General features: G+C 38.4%; 1 long non-coding RNA gene across 1 annotated transcript in view; it reads left to right on the top strand.

Annotated features, from left to right (window-relative positions):
- LOC145539260 (uncharacterized) overlaps positions 1-20,792 on the top strand; it is a 199,175-nt gene that overhangs the window by 37,858 nt on the left and 140,525 nt on the right. Inside the window, exon 2 of the long non-coding RNA XR_014077676.1 lies at positions 12,074-12,207. This is a non-coding gene — a long non-coding RNA (uncharacterized LOC145539260). The remainder of the gene's footprint in view (positions 1-12,073; positions 12,208-20,792) is intronic.

Raw genomic sequence — 20,792 nt, 5'->3', positions numbered from 1 at the left:
ATAGTCAATCATTATAATCATCCCATTGCATACCCTAACCACTCTTAAGACTCTTTCTTTTTCTTTTTTTTAAACCTCAGGAGAAACACAACACCGGCTGAATCTAATTCTCTAGGTACAGTGCACCTGCACTAAGCACATAATCATATCATCTATTAACAACACAGCACGTAAAGTAACATAGCAAGATGGATTGTGCACTCATTTGCTTAAAACAGCTTAAACGCAAATGATGCTGGAGTAAAATAAGCTGGAAGATGGTAGCAAGGTGAGGTCAGAGGTACAGTAGGAGGCTCATTTGTCAAAGCATTGTAGAGTACAAGAAGAACTTCACTCAACCACAATGGCCTCCTTGCTGATTTAAAAAATCACAACTTCTTGTTCCACCTCAGAGCTTTTAACAGATTGTCCCTCTTTTTACAGTGCTTTTTCTAAGGAGATGAGTCCATTTCCTCCTCAGTTCTTCTTTCAAAGGACACAGACTTAATGAGGGCTAACTCATTTAAACTTGCAAGTGAACTTCCTAAGGAATTTCAGAATAAGGAATCTGCTTCAAGAGCACACCTGGTTGTGTTCCATTCAGGTCTCTGCTTTGCCACTTCAAAGCCATATGACAATTAACAAGGTAATGCCACCTGCATTGGGTGGTATTTTCTTGATGCATATTTTATGATAATTCTTTTATGCTTCCAGTTTTGAGAGTTCATATCTGTGCAGTGCAATACAATACTTGTCTGTAAAAATGGTAGCAAAATGTCAAGGGGCTAACCATGGTTAACTTTAGATGGAAGGAATGTTGATTATTATTTTATTTTACATTTAAGTGTTATTTAAATTTTAAGAAATTTTCAAAATCTTATGTGACTGTATAAATGCTTAAATATATTTCTGTAAATCCCAAGTCCCATGTTCTTGTACTAATTCCATGATAGTATACATGACTAATCTTAAGCAGTAATTTCAACTTTCCTGGGAAATCTATCCCAGCCTATAAAATGAAGTGGTTTTATTGGTGCTCTCTTAGGTTTCCTTGAGCGCAAAGTTCTGAGCTTAGACTCTTACTAGAAATGCTGCACATAAATGAAAACATAAATAAAGAATAATTTAAAGTATTGAACATGCTTGTTAGTAATGGAGTTTGACCTCTTCAGATAATTGCTCTAACTTACTGGGGATTTACTCAATAAGCATTACAAGGAATTATTGGACAGTAACAGTTGCAGATTCAAGTGTTATGACTCTAACAGGGTGTGGATGGCTAAGGAAAGAAAGTAATGCAGTCTGTCATTCTTAATTTTACAAAACCAAGGCAAAAGTAGAAGATAATTATATACCAAGATTATGCTTATAATACTAAAAACTTTACCAAATACCTGCTAGGAGAGGTATAACATTTCCCTTATTACAAAACATAATACAAGTGCAAAACATGTAAAAAAAGAAACCACTTTGAAATAAACAAAGATATATGACTCCTCACACTCAGGTGAATTTTTGCTTGCTAGTTTCTTTTGTTTTGTTGTTGTTTGTTATTGTTTTTTCCAATCGGGCAATTTCCCAAAGAGACAAAAGATCTGAGACTGCATTCCTGTATATATTTTCCATTTCTAGGTAGAAAATTGTCCCAAATTTTGTGGCTTAACACAACACATGTAATCTCACTGTGTGTCAGGATTCTGGGTCTGATTTAGTAGAGTCCTCTGCTCAAGATCTGATAATACTGTAGTTAAGGTATCAACAGGGCTACATTCTCATCTGGAAACTTGCTCAGTAAAGAATACCCTTCTAAGCTCAATGATGTTGTTGGCAGAATGCATTTTCATATGACTGAGGGCCCAGCTTCTTACTGGCTTTTAAATGAGGGCTGTCCTCAGGTCCTAGAGACTGTCTTCCATTGCCTGGTATGTGTCTCTCTCCATAGAAAGTTCACATGACTGTTTGCTTCTTCAAGGCCAGTAGGAGACTCTCAAATTCCAGTCTCCTAAGATGGAGTTTATAAAATGTGATATAATCATAGAAGTAGTAATAACCTATCACCTTTGCCATTTTCTGTTGGTTAAAAACAGGTTAAAGATTCCACATACCCTCAAAGGATGGGAATTACACAGAATTTGACTCATTGGAAAGTCGCCATAACATGTGTTCATTATAATCCTTCAAGATGCCAGAGATCATAGTTTTAGTTTGGAAAGCATTAGTGTATTAAAGAAAAAAAGGAACTTAATGCAATCTTTAGTCTAAATGCTAGTATTTCAGAAATTGGAAAACAAGCAATAGGAACTATGCTATAGTCTGAAATCTCATGTTTTGGGTGGCAGAGCTGATTTTAAATCATAGTTATGCTGACCCCTCCTCTCCCATTCCACCCCTAAGATGAATACAATCATCAAATGGTATCACTGAATTAATGTATTTTCTATAGTAATGCATCACTAGTTTTTCCAGTGTCATGTATGGATGAGAGAGTTGGACTATAAAGAAAGCTGAGAGCTGAAGAATTGATGCTTTTGAACTGTGGTGTTGGGAAGACTCTTGAGAGTCCCTTGGACTGCAAGAAGATCCAACCAGTCCATCCTAAAGGAAATCAGTCTTGAATATTCATTGGAAGGACTGATGCTGAAGCTGAAACTCCAATGCTTTGGCCACCTGATGCAAAGAAGTGACTCATTGGAAAAGACTCTGATGCTGGGAAACATTGAAGGCAGGAGGAGAAGGGAACAACAGAGGATGAGATGGTTGGATGGCATCACCAATTCAATGGACATAAGTTTGAGTAAACTCTGGGATTTGGTGATGGACACAGAGGCCTGGCGTGCTACAGACCTTAGGGCTGCAAAGAGTCAGACATGACTGAGCAACTGAACTGAACTGAAACTAAAACTGTTATATTTTAATTTTTCCAGTGTTCTTGTTTTCTCTCAAAAGCTTTTTGTTTTTATATTGACTATTGTTCAACAGGTTAAGACCACGCCATGCTGGTTATTTGTCTGCAAGACACAGCTTTATTCTGCAGAATGCAGAAGGACTGTCATTTATAACATAAAAGTAGCACATGATGAAATGAACAAGCAATACATAATCTTAAATGCAAATTTAGGTTTCCCTACATCAACAAGTCATAAGATTTGCTTAAATTTAGTATAGCTATAACCAATACTGTTGTCTCTAACTTAAAAAAACAAGGTCTTGTCTAGTTTACTAATAATATGGAGAAGTTCTGTCTTCATCTATGGCTCTGGTAGCAATTTTGTCAAATAGTGAAAATATACAAAATTGTAAGCTTTTTCCTGCATGCTCAAACTCTCCATTTAAGGAATGAAGAAGTAGTATCTTATTATTTTTTATTGTATCTTCTAATCAAGGCATTCTGTTAAGTACCAGTTGTGATACCCAGATTTTAATTTTCATAGTTAAGAAAATTCTTCTTTCCTCTTTTTATTGTTTCTACTAAAGTGTGATGGGGAAAAAAGAAAGATATGGATAAACATTTCTAAATATGGTATGGTCAGTATTCAACATGTCAACATATTTTAATGCCTTTATTTAAAAAACGTGTCTATGAAAATCAGTAGTGAGTTGTGTTTAATATACTCAGGTTACTGTCTTTACTAGGTGTTATTCACAGTGATTTAACTGTCATGTTTCTGGCCTTCAGTCTTATTTTGGAAGAACTATTAAAATCCATGCAGCAGATTCAAATAATTCTTCCAATAAAATAATGGAAATTAGCTTGAAAAATTTTCAAGAGATGTCACAAATAACAGGCATACACTCTGGTTTAAGACTTAATTGTAAATTTAGCATGAGTAGAGAGTTTTTATGATTCATTTCACTGGGATTGATCTGAATATTTGAGCACCTTTATCTCCTTCAGTGACAAATTATTTGCTCCTGAGAACTTTCACAAAAACTATTAGCCAGTGTGATTGGGAAGCATGTGTTTACTGGAAGATGTTGAAACTTTAATGCATTGGTTGATGTAAATAAATAAGGAAATTATAATTTTATTATAATTCTGAATATGAAAACATTAAATTTTATCTCATAATTGTGTTATTATTTACATTTCTGTATCAAGAACTGTAAGAGCAGGCTAAAATTAAGTTTTTATGTAACATGTCATATCATTAGAACAAAAATCCTTATTTTACTAAAATATCCAAAATCTTCAAATATCTAATTATTTATGAATTTTTAAGAGTGTATTTGCATCAGAAAGTTGGTTTTCAACAGAATATAAAATATACATGTTTTAGGAAGTGAATTAAAACATAACAAAGGTATATTAAGATATATATCCCGCCCTCCAATGTCTTCATCTCCAGCATCTGATTAAACCAGCTTTACACCACATAGTGCATTTTCTAAGTTTCTTTTCAGTTGTGTGTATTGACACACTCAAACACACACAACTTAGAATTTATCTATTAATTAGTGGACAAGTGGGGCTTCCCAGGTGGCTGGCTCTGTGGTAAGGAATCTGCCTGCCAAGGAGACCTGGGTTCTCCTGAAGTCTCCTGGAGGAGACCTGGGTTTGAGCCCTGGGTTGGGAAGATCCCCTGGAGAAGGGAATGGCAACCCATTCCATTATTCTTGCCTGGAGAATCCCATGGACAGAAAAGCCTGGCAGGCTACAGTGCATGGGGTCGCAGAGTCAGACATGACTAAGGGACTGAGCACACGTGCAGTGGACAACTGCCATGGACTGTTATTATTTTTCTTATTCATGAATAGACTTTTATCTCTATAAAGTGTTATGTTTTTAGGGTAATGCAAATGCACACAATAAAAATATGAATGAGAAAAATTTCATTAAAATGTTGCTAACACTAGTTTTTTTTATAGTTAACAATGCTTAGTGTTTAATCTGTTCAAGATATAATTTGCCATATCAAATTTGATTCGTGAAAGTCCTGTGTAATCTTTTCTCTGACTGATTTGTTCTTAGGATCCTGTAAAAAAATAAAATAAGAGTGAGAGTGAGAGTGAACATACACATAAGTAATAGATGTAATTATGTGTTTTTTAGAGATAGATATGGATTTAAATATTTCCAAATGAAAAGAACTGATACTTCAGATTGTCATACTTTAAAAAATGTTTTCATGAAAAATACATTGCTTGCATTTTATAAAAACGTAGCTTTTAAAATGGTTACTAATTTCTAAGCTCAACTGACTTCAATAAGAATGATTTCACAGCCAGCAATCATGCTATAAATCTATGAGAAAAACATGCAAATAAAATCATTTCTTAAGTCTATTTTAGACATAAAGACAGCTATAAATAAGTGGACTAGTTCTACAAGTAATGAAAACAGTTTGAACTCAAGCTTTTTTCTTCAAAAGGCAAACTTCAGGGAAGGCAATAGCTAATATTCTAAATTTCATTTACAGGTGAATTTAAATAATGGGAAACCATAAGCAAAGAATTTTGCTGCCTCAAAACAGCAAGATGTAGATAGGGTTGTTGAGGTTAGTTCCTTAAACATTAGGATTTACTTCTCAGTGGCAGGACCAGACAGCACAATCATAGTGAATATAGAAAAAAGAGCTAAAAAAGAAGGGAGACAGTTTGCAGCAACAAAGAAAACAGTGGGATTAAAAGAATCTGTGTCATATTCAGAGCAAGAGAGTGATACTAGTTACTGGCCAAGTAATATAAAAGGATCATATCACAAATATTTTATAGTGTTTATAGCTAGAAGGAAGGAGTTGAGTAAGTCCTGAGGAGTTTAAGATAGATGAGTTTGTCACCCAGACAACGTTTTATTTTTGAATGGCTATTATCTAGCAGTATTGTAATAGGGAAGAAACTTTGTAGTCTAGGAAAAGTTAGTCACTAAAGGGACGTTGACCTATAAGCTTAAATTGTACATAATGGCCCATCTCTGGGAGCCTTGCCTCCCAGGTAATGAGCATTAAGCTGAAATGCCTTTGTTTACCTCACATGTAACATCCTGACCAGTGCGTTCTCGTGGCAAAACTCTATTAGCCATTGCCCTGCTTCATTCTGTACTCCAAGGCCAAACTTGCCTGTTACGCCAGGTGTTTCTTGACTTCCTACTTTTGCATTCCAGTCCCCTATAATGAAAAGGACATCTTTTTTGGGTGTTAGTTCTAGGTCTTGTAGGTCTTCATAGAATTGTTCAACTTCAGCTTCTTCGGCATTACTGGTCGGGGCATAGACTTGGATTACTGTGATATTGAATGGTTTGCCTTGGAAACGAACAGAGATCATTCTATCGTTTTTGAGAATGCATCCAAGTACTGCATTTTGGACTCTTTTGTTGACCATGATGGCTACTCCATTTCTTCTAAGGGATTCTTGCCAACAGTAGTAGATATAATGGTGATCTGAGTTAAATTCACCCATTCCAGTCCATCTTAGTTCGCTGATTCCTAGAATGTCGACGTTCACTCTTGTCATCTCCTGTTTGACCACTTCCAATTTGCCTTGACTCATGGACCTAACATTCCAGGTTCCTATGCAATATTGCCAGGAGCCAGGGGCAGCGGCCGAGAGGGGCTAGGCTGGGCCGGGGGCCGGAGGCGGCGGCCCACAGGGGCTAGGCCGGGCCGGGGGCGGCAGCGGCGAGAGGGATTACCCAAGGCCCAAGGTAAGAGAAACCCAAGTAAGACGGTAAGTGTTTGAGAGGGCATCAGAGGGCAGACACATTGAAACTAGAATTACAGAAAACTAGCTAATCTGATCACACGGACCACAGCCTTGTCTATCTCAATGAAACTAAGCCATGCCATGTGGGGCCACCCAAGACGGATGGGTCATGGTGGAGAGGTCTGACAGATTATGGTCCACTGGAGAAGGGTATGGCAAACCACTTCAGTATTCTTGCCTTGAGAATCCCATGAACAGTATGAAAAGGCAAAAAGATAGGACACTGAAAGATGAACTCCCCAGGTCAGTAGGTGCCCAATATGCTAATGGAGATCAGTGGAGAAATAACTCCAGAAAGAATGATGGGATGGAGCCAAAGCAAAAACGATACCCAACTGTGGATGTGGGTGGTGATAGATGCAAAGTCCGATGCTCGTAATAGCAAACACCCTATTCCAACAACACAAGAGAAGACTCTACACGTGGACATCACCAGATGGTCAACACTGATTTCAGATTGATTATATTCTTTGCAGCCAAAGATGGAGAAGCTCTATACAGTCAGCAAAAACAAGACTGGGAGCAGACTGTGGCTCAGATCATGAACTGCTTATTGCCAAATTCAGACTTAAAATGAAGAAAGTGGGGAAAACCACTAGACCATTCAGGTATGACCTAGATCAAATCCCTTATGAGTATACAGTGGAAGTGAGAAATAGATTTAAGGGACTAGACCTGATAGACAGAGTGTCTGATGAACTATGGACAGAGGTTCGTGACATTGTACAGGAGACAGGCATCAAGAAAATCCCCATGGAAAAGAAATGCAAAAAAGCAAAATGGCTGTCTGAGGAGGCCTTACAGATACCTGGGAAGAGAAGAGAAGCGAAAAGTAAAGGAGAAAAGGAAAGATATTCCCATCTGAAAGCAGAGTTCCAAAGAATAGCAAGGAGAGACAAGAAAGCCTTCCTCAGCAATCAGTGCAAAGAAATAGAGGAAAACAACAGATTGGGAAAGACTAGAGATCTCTTCAAGAAAATTAGAGATACCAAAGGAACATTTCATGCAAAGATAGGCTCGATAAAGGACAGAAATGGTATGGACCTAACAGAAGCAGAAGATATTAAGAAGAGGTGGCAAGAATACACAGAAGAACTGTACAAAAAAGATCTTCACGACACAGATAATCACGATGGTGTGATCACTCACCTAGAGCCAGACATCCTGGAATGGGAAGTCAAGTGGGACTTAGAAAGCATCACTACGAACAAAGCTAGTGGAGGTGATGGAATTCCAGTTGAGCTATTTCAAATCCTCAAAGGTGATGCTGTGAAAGTGCTGCACTCGATATGCCAGCAAATTTGGAAAACTCAGCAGTGGCCACAGGACTGGAAAAGGTCAGTCTTCGTTCCGATCACAAAGAAAGGCAATGCCAAAGAATGCTCAAACTACCGCACAATTGCATTCATCTCACATGCTAGTAAAGTAATGCTTGAAATTCTCCAAGCCAGGCTTCAGCAATACGTGAACCGTGAACTTCTAGATGTTCAAGCTGGTTTTAGAAAAGGCAGAGGAACCAGAGATCAAATTTCCATCATCGACTGGATCATTGAAAAAGCAAGAGAGTTCCAGAAAAACATCTATTTCTGCTTTATTGACTATGCCAAAGCCTTTGACTGTGTGGATCACAATAAACTGTGGAAAATTCTGAAAGAGATGGGAATACCAGACCATCTGATCTGTCTCTTGAGAAACCTGTATGCAGGTCAGGAAGCAACAGTTAGAACTGGACATAGAACAACAGACTGGTTCCAAATAGGAAAAGGAGTATGTCAAGGCTGTATATTGTCCTCCTGCTTATTTAACTTATATGCAGAGTACATCATGAGAAACACTGGACTGGAAGAAACACAAGCTGGAATCAAGATTGCCAGGAGAAATATCAATAACCTCAGATATGCGGATGACACCACCCTTATGGCAGAAAGTGAAGAAGAACTAAAGAGCCTCTTGATAAACCTGAAGGAGGAGAGTGAAAAAGTTGGCTTAAAGCTCAACGTTCAGAAAACTAAGATCATGGCATCTGGTCCCATCACTTCATGGGAAATAGATGGGAAAACAGTGGAAACAGTGTCAGACTTTTTTTGGGGGGCTCCAAAATCACTGCTGATGGTGATTGCAGCCATGAAATTAAAAGACGCTTACTCCTTGGCAGGAAGGTTATGGCCAACCTAGATAGCATATTTAAAAGCAGAGACATTACTTTGCCAACAAAAGTACGTCTAGTCAAGGCTCTGGTTTTTCCAGCGGTCATGTATGGATGTGAGAGTTGGACGGTGAAGAGGGCTGAGCGCCGAAGAATTGATGCTTTTGAACTCTGGTGTTTCAGAAGACTCTTGAGAGTCCCTTGGACTGCAAGGAGATCCAATCAATCCATCCTAAAAGAGATCAATCCTGGGTGTTCATTGGAAGGTCTGATGTTGAAGCTGAAACTCCAATACTTTGGGCACCTCATGCGAAGGGTTGACTCATTGGAAAAGACCCTAATGCTGCGTAGGTTTGGGGGCGGGAGGAGAAGGGGACGACAGAGGATGAGTTGGCTGGATGGCATAACCGACTCGATGGACATGGGTTTGGGTGGACTCCGAGAGTTGGTGATGGACAGAGAGGCCTGGAGTGCTGCAACTCATGGGGTCGCAGAGAGTTGGACACGACTGAGCGACTGAACTGAACTGAACATCCTGACCAGATCCACATTTGAATGGCTGCTGGAAGGAAGAAATTATCACATCCTTTCTGAGAATCTGGCCAGAAGGATTTTACTCCCTCCTCTTATAGTATAAAAGAAGCCTATATTCCAAATCTGGGAAGATAGATTTTTAGGACTTCTTCTGCCATCTTCTCGGTTTGCTGGCTTTCAGAATAAAGGTGCTGTTCCTTGTCCCAACACCTCATTTCTCGATTGATTGGTTGTGCAGCAAGCAATAGGAGCTTGGACTTAGCAACAATATTGCTGGCAATTTCATCCCCTCAGACAGTGTAGCAGAGACATTTCTAATTTTCAGAACAGCCTGAAGATTGTCAGATACTCATTCCAAACAAATTGACTCATACTAAAACTGGGATAAAATCTTGTGCAGAAAGCAAGAGGAAGGAAGTTGAAGCAATGAAGGCAACATCTTGGTATATGTAAGTTGAATGATTTTATTGGAATGAATTCTTTCATGTTGTATATTGCATCTCCTTCTCCAGTTCTTGATGAAGTGGTTATGCATTCACTTTGGCATTATCATGCTGAATATACCTGGTGGAAATTATAATGACCAATCCAGAATGTTTATGTCTCTAGTAAATCCCCAGTATAATTTCAAGTAAATAATATTTGTAAACACTGAATGTTTTTGAAGTCAGTTAAAACTTCAGGATCAGGTGAAAAATAGTTTTATCACCCATTGAAGATGGTCATTAATACCAAAAAAATGTTAGCCAAGTCCTACTAAATATGTTATATTTTTAAGGAAATCGTTAAAGTATACAAACATTGATCGAAAGCTTATGATACGGAGAATTGACTTTTTGGCTGTTGAAGAAATACACGGAGAGTTCTTGTTAAGTTCTAGTTAGGGCAAAATGAGGACTGCAGCCCAGGAGACAGCATTTCATATAGCTTTGAGAAGCTGCTCTGAGGAGCCGAGAGGGGAGCTAGGATATCTGGGAGTTTGGGAACTAAAGGTAGGTAGTAAGGAATATCAAAAGATTGTTTTTAGTTAAATAAAATCAGATAGAAATGTTGCAGAAACCATTACTCAAGAAACCAAGCACCACACTAGGAGAGTTGGAGAACTCAGGTTTTTTATACTGGTGGGGCCCGAGGAGTTAACCCTCCCAGCTCTGAGCTGCGAACAAAGGAGTTACAGAGTTTTAATACATGGACAGGCATGATTAAGAGGGTTTGCGAATTTGCAGGGGCTGGGTGATTGCAAAGAGCAGGACAAGGGTAAGTGAGATAAGCTCCAGTTCCTAGTATTGTGAGTCCTCACTTTCTGAGACCTACGTGATCCAGAGTTTGCAAGGAGCAAGCTGACTTACAGAGGCAGAAGGAGCAGGAGGTTATGTAAAATTTTAACTTTTCCTCTTCATCCCAAGTTAAGAAATTTAGCATTTTTCTGAATATGAGATGATGCAGGAATCTGAGCTCACTGAAATCATTCCTTTGACATGTACCTCAGCTATCTGGGGCCAGTATCCTGTGTTTTCACTTCCTAAGTCTCCGCAGGGCTCACTGTAGGGAGTGGCTGCAGTCTGCTGGTGGCTATTCTTAGTTTCCTTTGGGCTCACCAACTCCTGTTCAAGGCTGCAATTCCTGATGACTGTGACATCCTTGTTTACTGATATGGCAGGAAATATTTCTCAAAATCAAACATTACAGGACATAAATAGTAATATTAGCGTTATTATCCAAAAAGCTATTATTGAGCTAGGCTAGACCATAAAATGTCAAAGAGAGACCAATAATTCATACTCATTTAAATTGCGAAAGGAATACACAAATAGTCTTCACTTCTGTTTGTTCTTAAACCAACAAACAACTTGTACAAATGCTATTCAAGCATATCCAGGAACACTGAAGCAGAACTGAAGAATGAAATTGATAAGCAACTATTTCTCCTTTCATAGCCCCTTCACAATTTACCCAGTGAATGATAGATTTCTTTTGACTCCAAATAAACACTTCAGGAGACTTTGTAGTCACAACAGGTAATTTTAGATAATCAAAAATCCTATCATCATGTTATGTGATAAACAGACTCAAATTCAGCTGTTCCTCATACACCAGAAACTTTCCTTCACTCTTTTTCTTAGGCAGAAGTAAAGCCCCTGTCCACTAATTTCTGAGGATACAGACCAAAGTTTCTGAATGATCACACTGAAACCCATTTCTCTTGACTTAATTGAAGGAACCCAAGTGCTCCATTTTTGGGCTGAGGTGGTTCAACTGATGACTATACTGCTTTCTCCAAACAAATTCTCTCAAGAGCTCCTTTCTAAAACCCCTAATAGGATGTCTCAGATGGTAAAGAATCTTCCTGTAATTCAGAAGACCTGGGCTTGATCCCTAGGTTGGGAAGATCCCTTTGAGGAGGGCATGGCAACCCACTCCAGTATTCTTGCCTGGAGAATGCCCATGGACAGAGGAGCCTGGTGGGCTGCAGTCCATTGGGTCACAAAGAGTTTGACATGACTGAATGAATAACCTTAATATTTTTATAGTCAGTAAAGAGAGGAGTTCAAGATTCCTATTTTTAGAATCTCCTTTTTGGAAGGTCTGCAACAGGTTAGATTGTCAGACACCTCACTTTACACCTCGGGACCTCTACAAGCCTTTCCAAGTATTACATATTAGTGAGTTGATGAAGCTGCTTTATTTTCTTCTTATCTCTTTGGATCTTCACAGGTTTCCACCTGCTTCATACTCAACAGGCCAGAAGCCATGACATGAAAGCTGATAAGAAGAGCAAAGAAGCAGCTGATCACATCATTTTCCCACCTACAGGCAAACACCCATATCAGACCTGAGGAACATAAGAGGTAATGAGAATTTAAAGTTGGAAGCCGTACTTATTATCTAGAAACTAATTATACGGTGGAGGCTATATTTTGTGATTGAAATAACCATATAATTTTTACTTTATAAATGTCACAAATGAGATTTTCCATTGTCATTGTCTTTGAAAGGTAATGTCATAAGCAAATAAATAGACATACATGCCTGAAAGAAATTCATTATTCTTTGGAGAAACTTTAATATTTCTTACTAAAAATACTTATTTTATAAAAATTCCACTTTTTTATTCCCAGTATATATTCTTTCTTTTATATATGCAATACATTTTCATTTTAGGGAAAACAAAAGAAATACAAGGAAGGTAAAATAATGAATAACATACAATCATAAAATATTATATTATTCCAGCATCCATTTATATTTACTACTTGATCATATACCTCCTGCTGAGTCATATGCACGGAAATCAATGCATCTAGAAATGTGATATATTACCTCTCTGCCTTATTACCCTCCTCCTAATTTGCATTAGGATATTACTTTTATGCAGGATATCAAATTCTATTATTTACATGCTATCCATTTAATAGAGAGTTATCTAATAGTTACATCTAAACTTTTGAATCAGCTCTTACCTTTTTGGTGTCTTAGTGTCATATATCTTGATTTAATTCTTTACTTATACAATTAAAAGCATATTTTCTATCTTTTAATTCTGGATTAGAACAAACAGATGTACTCAAATACACCACCTTTTAGTGAGAATTCCAAAGAATAGCAAGGAGAGGTAAGAAAGCCTTCCTCAGCGATCAATGCAAAGAAATAGAGGAAGACAACAGAATGGGAAAGACTAGAGACCTCTTCAAGAAAATTAGAGATACCAAGGGAACATGTCATGCAAAGATGGGCTCGATAAAGGAAAGAAATGGTATGGAGCTAACAGAAGCAGAAGATATTAAGAAGAGGTGGCAAGAATACACAGAAGAACTGTACAAAAAAGATCTTCACGACCCAGATAATCATGATGATGTGATCACTCACCTAGAGCCAGACATCCTGGAATGTGAAGTCAAGTGGGCCTTAGAAAGCATCACTACAAACAAAACTAGTGGAGGTGATGGATTTCCAGTAGAGCTATTTCAAATACTGAAAGATGATGCTGTGAAAGTGCTGCACTCAATATGCCAGCAAATTTGGAAGACTCATCAGTGGCCACAGGACTGGAAAAGGTCAGTTTTCATTCCAATCCCAAAGAAAGGCAAAGCCAAAGAATGCTCAAAACACTGCACAATTGCACTCATCTCACACACTAGTAAAGTAATGCTCAAAATTCTCCAAGCCAGGCTTCAGCAATACATGAACTGTGAACTTCCAGATGTTCAAGCTGGTTTTAGAAAAGGCAGAGGAACCAAAGATCAAATTGTCAACATCCGCTGGATCATCGAAAAAGCAAGAGAGTTCCAGAAAAACATTTATTTCTGCTTTATTGACTATGCCAAAGCCTTCGACTGTGTGGATCACAATAAATTGTGGAAAATTCTGAAAGAGATGGGAATACCAGACCATCTGACCTGCCTCTTGAGAAACCTGTATGCTAGATAGCATATTTAAAAGCAGAGACATTACTTTGCCAACAAAGGTCCGTCTAGTCAAAGCTACTGTTTTTCCAGTAGTCATGTATGGGTGTGAGAGTTGGACGGTGAAGAAAGCTGAGCACCAAAGAAATGATGCTTTTGAACTGTGGTGTTGGAGAAGACTCTTGAGAGTCCCTTGGACTGCAAGAAGATCCAACCAGTCCATCCTAAAGTAGATCAGCCCTGGGTGTTCACTGGAAGGACTGATGTTGAAGCTGAAACTCCAATACTTTGGCCACCTCATGCAAAGAGTTGACTCATTGGAAGAGACCCTAATGCTGGGAAGGATTTGGGGCAGGAGGAGAAGGGGACGACAGAGGATGAGATGGCTGGATGGCATCATTGACTTGATGGGCATGGGTTTGGATGGACTCCAGGAGTTGGTGATGGACAGGGAGGCCTGGTGTGCTGTGATTCTTGGGGTCGCAAGTGTCAGACATGACTGAGCGACTCAACTGAACTGAACTGAACTGAACTTAGTGAGAATACATTTATGAATATAAGAATGAAGGTTTTTTGTTTTTGTTTTTGTTTTGGCTGTGCTTCACTCTTGAGGGATCTCAGTTCCCAGACCAGGGATAGAACGCAGGCTACAGCAATGAAGCTCCAGAATCCTTATCATTGGGAACTCCCTGAAAGTGTTCTTAGTTTATATAATTTATGAATGAAGCATTTGTACTGTTCATCTTTGACTTTTCTGAAGCTTCTTTTTTTCCTATGAAGTGTCCCTCCTAATGAGTTTCAAAAGATATATACTTCTTTGATGGAGTTGTTATTATGTTGTACTGAATGCGTATATGGATAAAATGAGGTTTTTTCCCCTAAATAGATTGTAGTACCATCTTTGCAGACTCATCACCTATCAGTCTATTAAATATATAATAATTTTTAAGAGGGTATTTGTTGACTGAATTAATCTGGGTTTAACCATAGGAAATATATATTCAAAACCTTGTTTTAAAAAGTTTATAATATAGATTTATGTTATCTTTATTTGGAACTTTTAATTAAAATTCTTCTCTCTGCATGAATGGATTACATGTGAAAGGTATATGAGTTCTGTTTTTAATTAAACTTTCTTGGAAATAAATTTTATTTTATTTTATTTTATTTATTTTTGGCTGCACTGGATCTTCATTGCTGTGTGCAAGCTTTCTCTGGTTGTGGCAAGTGGGAGTTACTCTGCACTGATGAGATTTCATTGTGGTGGCTTCAGTTGTTGTGTAGCACCTTCTCCAGGTGCTTTTTGGCTTCCGCAGTCGCAGGATATGGGCTCAAGTAGTTGTAATACGCAGGCTTAGTTGCTCTGAGGCATGTAGAATCTTCCCAAACCAGGGATGGAACCTGAGTCCACAGCATCGGCAGGCAGATTCTTAACCACTAGACCACTAAAGAGGTCCTGGAAGTGAGTTTTAAAAGTTCATGATTTCTTCATTATTTAAGTAAAGTAAAACTTCACTTATGTATCTTTACTAAAGGAAAGAGGTTATTTAACGATTTTACTGACAGTTCTCAGAGGGTATATGTGTAGAGATATATGATAAGTGTATCCATTTCAACTTCAAAGATAAAATAAAAAAATGTCAGGTCTGAAATAAAGACTTAAGCTGTAGAAAGAGAAATTGTAACATAAGGCAGATTTGGCTGCTTACTGCTCAACAGCCAATATATTGAGGTGCAAGCTTCAGTAGAGAAGAAATGTACTTTATTCAGAAAAGCTGGCAATCTAGGGGAGATAGTGGATATCCAGAGACCAACTCTAAAGATTCTGCTCCATCACAATAATTGTTAAAGGGAAAAGGAAGAAATAATCTCAGTTAATCATTAAGGCAGGAGGTCAGATTCTTAATTTTTCCATTGCTTGCAGGCCTAGATGTAATGGTCATCTGAATTAAATTTGCCCCTTCCATTTCATTTTAGTTCACTGATTCCTAAAATGTAGATGTTCACTCTTGCCATCTCCTGTTTGACCACTTCCAATTTACCTTGATTCATGGACCTAACATTCCAGGTTCTTATGCAATATTGTTCTTTACAGCATTGGACTTTACTTCCATCACCAGTCACATCCAACAGGGTACTGTTTTCGCTTTGGCTCAGCCTCTTCATTCTTTCTGGAGTTGTTTCTCCACTCTTCTTCAGTAGCATATTGAGCACCTACTGACCTGGGGATTTCATCTTTCAGTGTCATATCTTTTCACCTTTTCATACTGTTCTTGGGATTCTCAAAGCGAGAATAGTGAAGTGGTTTGCTATTGCTTTCTCCAGTGGACCACGTTTTGTCAGAACTCTCCATCATGACCCGTCCATCTTGAGTGGCCCTACAGGGGATGGTTCATAGTTTCATTGATTTAGACAAGGCTATATTGCATGTGATTAGTTTTCTGTGATTGTGGTTTTCATTCTGTCTGCCCTATGATGGATAAGGATTAGAGACTTGTGGAAGCTTCCTGATGGGAGGGACTGGCCTTAGGGGAATCTGTGCTCTGTTGGGTGGAGCCATGCTCAGTAAATGTTTAATCCAATTTTCTGTTGATGGGTGGGGCTATGTTCCCTCCCTGTAGTTTGGCCTAAGGCCAAACTATGGTAGGAGTAGTGCCAACCTCCTTCAAAAAGACTTATGTTGATGGTTGTTCAGTGGTTAGTTGCAATTTTGGAGTTCTCCCAGGAGAAGATGAGCATGCCATGGCTCCCAGGACTGTTGTATTCAGTGCCCCTAACCCCACAACAGGTCTCTGTAGACCCATGCCTCCACCAGAGACTCTTGGACACTCACAGGCAAGTCTGGCTCAGTCTCTTTTGGGGTCACTGCTCCTTTCCTCTGGGTTCTGGTGCACACAAGGTTTTGTGTGCCTCCAAGAATCTGTTTCCCTAGTCCTGTGGAAGTTCTGTAATCAAATCCCACTGGCCTTTAAATTCAAATTCCGTGCGGTTTTAGTCCCTCTGCAGGATCCCCAGGTTAGGAAATCTGTTGTGGACCCTTGAACTTTCACAACAGTGAGAGAAGTTCTTTGGTATAATTGTTTCCCAGTTTGTGAGTTGTCTGCTCAATGACTCTATAGTGGGGCTAATGGCGACCTACTCCAAGAAAACTTCTGTCATATGCTGCGCCTCTCAGGTCTGCTGCAGCCAGAGCTCCTGTCCCTGCAGCAGACCACTGTTCACCCGTACCTCTGCAGGAGACACTCAAACCCTCAAAGGCAGGTCTGGCTCAGTCTCTTGTGGGGTCCTTGGGTCCTGGTGTGCACAAGGTTTTGTTTGAGCCCTCTGAGCTTCTCTGGTGGGTATGAGGTTTGATTCTAAGTGCAGTTTCGCCCCTCCTACTGTCTTGCTGGGCTTATCCTTTGCCCTTCGATGTGGGGTATCTTTTTTTGGTGGGATCCAACATTCTCTTGTGGATAGTTGTTCAGTGGTTAGTTGCAATATTGGAGTTCTCACAGGAGATGAGTGCACATCCTTCTACTCTGCCATGTTAGCACCACATGGGCTATATATAAAGCTCTCTCTCTCTCTATATATATATGTAGCTTTTTGAAAATGAACTATGTTCCTGGGTTACTAAATTATTTCTGATCTTATAAAAATGATATTTATTAGGTAATAATTATATAGGAAGTGTATTAAGTGAGAGAGTAGGAACAGATTATTTGACAAGAAATAATAACCTCTTCATAAAGTGAAAGTCGCTCAGTCGTATCTGACTCTGCAACCCCATGAACTATACAGTCCATGGAATTCTCTAGGCCAGAATACTGAAGTAGGTAGCCTTTCCTTTCTCCAAGGGATCTTCCCAACCCAGGGATCCAACCCAGGTCTCCGGCATTGCAGGCAGATTCTTTACCAGCTGAGCCACAAGGGAAGCCCAAGAATACTGGAGTGGGTAGCCTATCCCTTCTCCAGGGGATCTTTCTGACACAGGAATCAAACCAGGGTATCCTGCATTGCAGGCAGATTCTTTACCAACTAAGCCATCAGGGAAGCCCTAACCTCTTCATACTTAATATTAATTAAAAATTAGTTAATATTAATCATATTTTAAAGAACATACATTTGCAGATTTTATCCAAATTACTATGAATTTTCACTATACTATATCATCAAATACACAAAACATAGAATTTAAAGGTGGTAAAAAGGTCCTAAATATATAGCACTAATTAGCAAATTATGTTTTTTTGTTTTGCCTGATAATAATCCTTAATTTAGAAGTTCACCAGAAAACTATACCCTCACACTTTTTTGTATATCCCTACAGCATAATTTTAGTGACTCTATTATCTGCACATTGGCTTGTTTAATAAATTATTTTATGTGCTGTTGATGGTCAATCCATTTCTTCTAATGGCTTCCCATTGCTGCCTCATTAAAATATAGCATTACAGATCCATTATATTCCAATGGCCAGTCATTGATTTCTTTTTATTAAAACCACTCAGCCTCAACAGGAAGCCTAATCAGTATGAATCATCTTATCCTCTACAAAATGGGATGGAATATTCCTAAATTTATTTTTCACTTTGAGAACACACTTTACCTTCTAACGGATGTAAAATAAAATTTAAAAAAATTTTAAAAGTTTTCTTTTTAAAAATATATACATTTTGATATGAACACAGTTTTCCATAATTATGGTTCCTATTTGTCCCTTATGAAATCGATATGCTATACCAGTGAAAAGAGAGATTGTAGCTTTTACTACTGTGTGTAGAATCTAATTCCTGTTTTTGCAGAATTTATTTCATGGTTTATATAATCAAAACTGATACTTTGATTTCTTAAATGAGAGTCTACTCTTCTACTAAACATTATATATGTGTGTATATTTATACATGCACCCACAGAACTGCATTACTCTAAAAATAACTTCTTAATTATCATACAGAGTTCACTCATTTATGAGTACTAACATGATTATAAAATATCAGCTGTGAGTTTTCTGGTCTAATTTTGAAAGCTATCGATAGTGGTACTTCATGTAACCTTTACTATTCCTTCATAAATTTTAGTCTATAGGCTAAGAAGGTAAAATATATGTATTTTTTTTTATTTAAGGGAAATAGATGACCTGATTATATACTCTTAAATGTGCATTGCGTTTTACCTGATTCTTTATTATAAATTCAGGTTATTAAAAAAAATCAAATATATTGAAATATGTGAAACTATCATAAAATAACAATAATAAAATTCTCAGTACAAACAGGAAGGTTTTTCTCCTTATTCTTTTTCCTTTAGCTATTATAAACTAATCCTAATTGTATCTTCAAATTACAATTCAAATTATTTTTCAAATAACCCTTAGTGTTATGATATGTAGGCTGGTACAAGTCTATGCAACTCAGGCCATTTTGGGACCACCTGTCTTTACAGGGTTTTTTAATATCTACTCTATTTTTCTATTCAATATCTTAATTTTAGTCATTTCCAGGAGTGAATTCTTATCAATCTGTTATCATAACATTCTATGAAAAATAAGTAACACCTGGCCCAATTCTGATCCCCGTTCTGACATTAATACCAATATTTGTGTTTTTCCACATCACTAAGAGATGATTCTGACACTATCTGTAAATAGCATCAGATCCTAGAGGCTAAGGATTCAGTCCCACAAGACTGAGTCTATAAAAGATATGTTTCTTAATAAAGGGTAGAGTTGGTAAATTGTGAAAATGAAGTCTGTGGACATACCATATAATTTGTGCAGTTAGTATATACAGGTACCACAGCAGAAATACATTTCAGAATAGAGCCTGAAAGTGAGTAGCCCCTGGGTTTCTTTGTCAATGCTCTGAAGTCATCTTCAGTCTGAAAGAGATTCCAAATTGTTCCTGTGCCTCCAGCCTTTAGAAGATTGTTCTTGTGTCCATGTTCCATGTGGTAGTCATACATTTAGTCATCCCTGTTACTCTCCTGCTTAAAATGCTTGTTTGTCTTTTCAGCTGTTTATGGACAAAGTCAGATTCTTACCTGTTTTCCTCAACTCCCACATGTTTATTTTTGCTCTTGCTTTGCCAATCTAATTTTGAATTCCATAGTAGTAGCTGGCTCACAAACACACCTTGGCTTCTATTCCTTTCCTGCCCACCTTCCTCCCTTCTCTGCCAGAGTCTCCTGCACTCACTGCTACCTGCACTGAGATACTTGACTCAGAGCTTGCTTCTCATTGCACTGTCTCCTACAGCCCAGTGGCTGCCTCAGATCTGACCTCACAGGCTGAATTAAGATTTCTCACCCTTCTGACCTTCAGCCCTATACCAACTTTAGTTATTTCTTTGTTTATGTGTTTAACTTATTTTCCCCACTTTGTGGCTTGAATTTTTTAATTGTTACATTGTAAATATCACCATAGATATTTAACTTAACAGTCTTAAAGTTGGATAATATCTTGCTGCTGCTGCTGCTGCTGCTGCTAAGTCGCTTCAGTCGTGTCTGACTCTGAGGGGTCGCACAGAGTCGGATAATATCAGTCTACCATTAACAGTAAAAGGGTTTTAAATAGCTTAGATCTGATCTTTTCTCTCCCAAGTGAAACATTATGGCATAGAGATCTCAGTAGTCATACACACACACACACACAGAGACATATTTTTATGGCATACTAAGTCACTTCAGTTGTGTCCGACTCTTTGCAACTGTATGGACTGTATCTCACCAGGCTCCTCTGTCCATGGGATTCTCCAGGCAGGAATACCAGAGTGGGTTACCACGCCCTCCTTCAGAGGATCTTCCTGACTTAGGAATTGAACCCACAGCTCTTACGTCTCCTGCACTGGCCGGCAGATTCTTTACCATTAGTGCCGCTTGGGTAGCCCGTATACAAAATTAATATTTGACTGCAGCCCATCAGGCTCCTCTGTCCATGAGATTTTCCAGGCAAGGTTACTGGAGTGGGTTGCCATTTCCTTCTCCAACATATGCCCAAATCTTATGAGCCCAAAGATCCTTTTATTGGCTTCCCTTGTGGCTCAGCTGGT

The sequence above is a fragment of the Giraffa tippelskirchi genome, chromosome 2 (assembly GCF_054371585.1).
Source record: "Giraffa tippelskirchi isolate mGirTip1 chromosome 2, T2T-mGirTip1v1.2.pri, whole genome shotgun sequence".
Lineage (NCBI taxonomy): Eukaryota > Metazoa > Chordata > Mammalia > Artiodactyla > Giraffidae > Giraffa > Giraffa tippelskirchi.
Note: the sequence above shows the minus strand (reverse complement) of the source record. Positions and strands in the feature narration are given on the sequence as shown.